Source organism: Harmonia axyridis, chromosome X, assembly GCF_914767665.1.
Source record: "Harmonia axyridis chromosome X, icHarAxyr1.1, whole genome shotgun sequence".
Taxonomy (NCBI): Eukaryota; Metazoa; Arthropoda; class Insecta; order Coleoptera; family Coccinellidae; genus Harmonia; species Harmonia axyridis.
In genome coordinates, this window is record NC_059508.1 from 37,827,464 (window position 1) to 37,832,787 (window position 5,324).

The 5,324-nt window shown below is 40.8% G+C and overlaps 1 non-coding gene across 1 annotated transcript; it reads left to right on the forward strand.

Annotated features, from left to right (window-relative positions):
* The first annotated feature begins 2,048 nt into the window (after positions 1–2,048).
* On the forward strand, positions 2,049–2,167 carry LOC123688411. The gene has a single exon (XR_006749934.1). It is a non-coding gene; the product is annotated as a 5S ribosomal RNA (ribosomal RNA).
* The last annotated feature ends 3,157 nt before the right edge of the window (positions 2,168–5,324 follow it).

The window sequence follows — 5,324 nt, forward strand, 5'->3', positions numbered from 1 at the left end:
TACCAACAATAAACCATATTCCAATAGCTGAACCAAAAATATAATTCCCGATCCAAACGTTCTGCATCGCCCAACGCGACCACCTTCCCTATATATGTCAGGAGAGCACAGGGTTCCCCTCCAGACAACACTTACGCTCTATCCCCGACTCTCGGTCGATCGATAGGCCAGGTCAGCGGTGTCTGTTTCGGCCGAAGCTCGGACTTTGGTCAAAATGTTCCGATACAAAATTTGAACCAAGATAGATACAGATATGATTCCTTCTTAAATATACGTTGATTATCGAACAGAATATGGTAAATATTTTGCGATGACCGAGGATTTCATGAATTTTTTTTTTTTTCGAAAAAATTTTCTGTTATCGGAATTTCCTCAAATTTCATTTGGTTGCCTACTAATGCATATTAAAAACGATAATCAACAATCAGAATCATTATTTATCATTTATTTCAATTTTTATAATGAAAAACGTTCACGTCCTTTCGCGCCTCTCGATCGTCGTTTACGTGATGCATCGGTCAGCCCTAGTTTACGTGGTGCATCGGTAAGATCGAGTTCACGTTCTGCATCGGTAAGATCCAGTTCACGTGGTGCATCGGTAAGATCGAGATTACGTGGTGCATCGGTAAGATCGAGTTTACGTGGTGCATCGGTAAGATCCAATTCACGTTCTGCATCGGTAAGATCCAGTTCACGTGGTGCATCGGTGAGATCGAGTTTACGTTCTGCATCGGTGTGATCTAGTTTACGTTGTGCATCGGTAAGATCGAGATTACGTGAAGCATCGGTATGATCGAGTTTACGTTCTGCATCGGTCTGGACTTAGAGATATATTTTCGACGTGAAAATGTTCCGATACAACTTTTGAACCAGGATAGTTAGAGAGATGATTTTTTCTGGGATGTACGTTGATTGGGGAATGGATTGTGGAAAATAACTTGCCATGACCGAGGTGTTCTCGAATTTTTTTTTTTTTTCGAAAAATATTTTCTGATTTTGGATTTTACTCAAATTTGATTTCGTTGCCTTCTAATGTGTTCTAAAAGAGTAAATCAGTAATCAGAATCGAAAAATATTTTTCGGATTTTTTTTTTTTTGAAAAAAAATTTTCTGATTTTGGAATTTCCTCAAATTTGATTTGGTTGCCTTCTAATGTGTTTTTAAAGCGTAAATCAGTAATCAGAATCAATATTCATTGTCGACTTTAATTTTTATAAGGAAAAATGTTCACGTCCTTAAACGCCTCCCCATCATTAGCCCGAGTCCAAGTCGATGTCAGTCCCGAGCGGACGGTGTCAGATACTACCTATCGCCCCGGTCTGGACTTGGCGAGGTATTTCGACGTGAAATGTTCCGATACAACTTTTGAACCAGGATAGTTAGAGAGATGATTTCTTCTATGTTGTACGTTGATTGTGGAATGGATTGTGGGAAATAACTTGCCATGACCCAGGTGTTCTTGAATTTTTTTTTTTTTTCGAAAAAAATTTTCTGATCTTGAAATTTCCTCAAATCTGATTGCGTTGCCTTCTAATGTGTTCTAAAAGAGTAAATCAGTAATCAGAATCAATATTCATTGTCGACTTTAATTTTTATAAGGAAAAATGTTCACGTCCTTAAACGCCTCTCCATCGTTACCCCCGACTCCAAGACGATGTTAGACCGGAGCGGACGGTGTCAGATGCGACCGATCTCCCCGGTCTGGACTTAGCGAGATATTCCGACGTGAAATGTTCCGATACAAAAATTTAACTGTGATAGTTAGAGAGATGGTTCCTTTTGTGATGTACGTTGATTGTGTAATAGAATATGGAAATAAACTTGAGATGACCGAGGTCTTCTGGGATTTTTTTTTTTTTTCGAAAAATATTTTTCGATTTCGGAAATCCCTCAAATTTCATTGAGATATGTCCTAATGTGTTCTTAAAGCTTAAATCAACAATCAGAATTAATATCCAAAAGTTATTTCATTTTTTATGAGGAAAAACGTTCACGTCCTTTCCGCTCCCAAAAAGTGAGATATCATAGAAAATATCGCAATATATGTTGTTTACGGCCATACCACGCTGAAATTGCCAGTTCTCGTCAGAACACTGAAGCCAAGCAGCGTCGGGCGCGGTTAGTACTTGGATGGGTGACCGCTTGGGAACACCGCGTGCTGTAAGCTTTTTTTTTACGTTCTGCATCGGTCTGCCGAGATAACGTGGTGCATCGGTATGATCGAGTTTACGTTCTGCATCGGTAAGATCGAGATTACGTGATGCATCGGTAAGATTGAGATTACGTGGTGCATCGGTAAGATCGAGATTACGTGGTGCATCGGTAAGATCGAGTTTACGTGGTGCATCGGTAAGATCCAATTCACGTTCTGCATCGGTAAGATCCAGTTCACGTGGTGCATCGGTGAGATTGAGATTACGTGGTGCATCGGTAAGATCGAGTTTACGTGGTGCATCGGTAAGATCCAATTCACGTTCTGCATCGGTAAGATCCAGTTCACGTGGTGCATCGGTAAGATTGAGATTACGTGGTGCATCGGTAAGATCGAGTTTACGTGGTGCATCGGTAAGATCGAGTTAACGTTCTGCATCGGTAAGATCCAGTTCACGTGGTGCATCGGTAAGATTGAGATTACGTGGTGCATCGGTAAGATCGAGTTTACGTGGTGCATCGGTAAGATCCAATTCACGTTCTGCATCGGTAAGATCCAGTTCACGTGGTGCATCGGTAAGATGGAGATTACGTGGTGCATCGGTAAGATCGAGATTACGTGGTGCATCGGTAAGATCTACTTTACGTTCTGCATCGGTCTGCCCTTGTTTACGTGGTGCATCGGTAAGATCGAGATTACGTGAAGCATCGGTATGATCGAGTTTACGTTCTGCATCGGTCTGCCCGATATTACGTGGTGCATCGGTTCAGCCCTAGTTTACGTTGTGCATCGGTCTGGACTTAGAGATATATTTTCGACGTGAAAATGTTCCGATACAACTTTTGAACCAGGATAGTTAGAGAGATGATTTTTTCTGTGATGTACGTCGATTGGGGAATGGATTGTGGAAAATAACTTGCCATGACCGAGGTGTCCTCGAATTTTTTTTTTTTTCGAAAAAAATTTTCTGATTGTGGAATTTTCTCAAATTTGATTTGGTTGCCTCCTAATGTGTTCTAAAAGAGTAAATCAGTAATAGGAATCGAAAAATATTTTTCGGATTTTTTTTTTTTTCGAAAAAAATTTTCTGATCGTGGAATTTCCTCAAATTCGATTTGGTTGCCTTCTAATGTGTTTTTAAAGCGTAAATCAGTAATCAGAATCAATATTCATTGTCGACTTTAATTTTTATAAGGAAAAATGTTCACGTCCTTAAACGCCTCCCCATCATCAGCCCGAGTCCAAGTCGATGTCAGTCCCGAGCGGACGGTGTCAGATACTACCTATCGCCGAGGTCTGGACTTGGCGAGATATACGACGTGAAATGTTCCGATACAACTTTTGAACCAGGATAGTTAGAGAGATGATTTCTTCTATGTTGTACGTTGATTGTGGAATGAAATACGGAAAATAACTCGCCATGACCGAGGTGATTACGATTTTTTTTTTTTTTTCGAAAAAAATTTTCTGATCGTGGAATTTTCTCAAATTTGATTTGGTTGCCTCCTTATATGTTCTAATAGCGATAATCAACAATCAGAATCAAAATCCATGATCGGGTTTGATTTTTATAAGGAAAAATGTTCACGTCCTTTTTTTCAACCCCGACTCATTGACGATGTTAGAACCGAGCCGGCGGTGTCAGATACGACCGATCGCCCCGGTCCCGATCGTCATTTACGTTGTGCATCGGTCTGCCCGAGATTACGTGGTGCATCGGTATGATCGAGTTTACGTGGTGCATCGGTAAGATCCAATTCACGTTCTGCATCGGTAAGATCCAGTTCACGTGGTGCATCGGTAAGATCGAGATTACGTGGTGCATCGGTAAGATCGAGTTTACGTGGTGCATCGGTAAGATCCAATTCACGTTCTGCATCGGTAAGATCCAGTTCACGTGGTGCATCGGTAAGATGGAGATTACGTGGTGCATCGGTAAGATCGAGATTACGTGGTGCATCGGTAAGATCTACTTTACGTTCTGCATCGGTCTGCCTTGTTTACGTGGTGCATCGGTAAGATCGAGATTACGTGAAGCATCGGTATGATCGAGTTTACGTTCTGCATCGGTCTGCCCGATATTACGTGGTGCATCGGTTCAGCCCTAGTTTACGTTGTGCATCGGTCTGGACTTAGAGATATATTTTCGACGTGAAAATGTTCCGATACAACTTTTGAACCAGGATAGTTAGAGAGATGATTTTTTCTGTGATGTACGTCGATTGGGGAATGGATTGTGGAAAATAACTTGCCATGACCGAGGTGTCCTCGAATTTTTTTTTTTTTCGAAAAAAATTTTCTGATTGTGGAATTTTCTCAAATTTGATTGGTTGCCTCCTAATGTGTTCTAAAAGAGTAAATCAGTAATAGGAATCGAAAAATATTTTTCGGATTTTTTTTTTTTTCGAAAAAAATTTTCTGATCGTGGAATTTCCTCAAATTCGATTTGGTTGCCTTCTAATGTGTTTTTAAAGCGTAAATCAGTAATCAGAATCAATATTCATTGTCGACTTTAATTTTTATAAGGAAAAAATGTTCACGTCCTTAAACGCCTCCCCATCATCAGCCCGAGTCCAAGTCGATGTCAGTCCCGAGCGGACGGTGTCAGATACTACCTATCGCCGAGGTCTGGACTTGGCGAGATATTACGACGTGAAATGTTCCGATACAACTTTTGAACCAGGATAGTTAGAGAGATGATTTCTTCTATGTTGTACGTTGATTGTGGAATGAAATACGGAAAATAACTCGCCATGACCGAGGTGATTACGATTTTTTTTTTTTTTTTCGAAAAAAATTTTCTGATCGTGGAATTTTCTCAAATTTGATTTGGTTGCCTCCTTATATGTTCTAATAGCGATAATCAACAATCAGAATCAAAATCCATGATCGGGTTTGATTTTTATAAGGAAAAATGTTCACGTCCTTTTTTTCAACCCCGACTCATTGACGATGTTAGAACCGAGCCGGCGGTGTCAGATACGACCGATCGCCCCGGTCCCGATCGTCATTTACGTTGTGCATCGGTCTGCCCGAGATTACGTGGTGCATCGGTATGATCGAGTTTACGTGGTGCATCGGTAAGATCCAATTCACGTTCTGCATCGGTAAGATCCAGTTCACGTGGTGCATCGGTAAGATGGAGATTACGTGGTGCATCGGTAAGATCGAG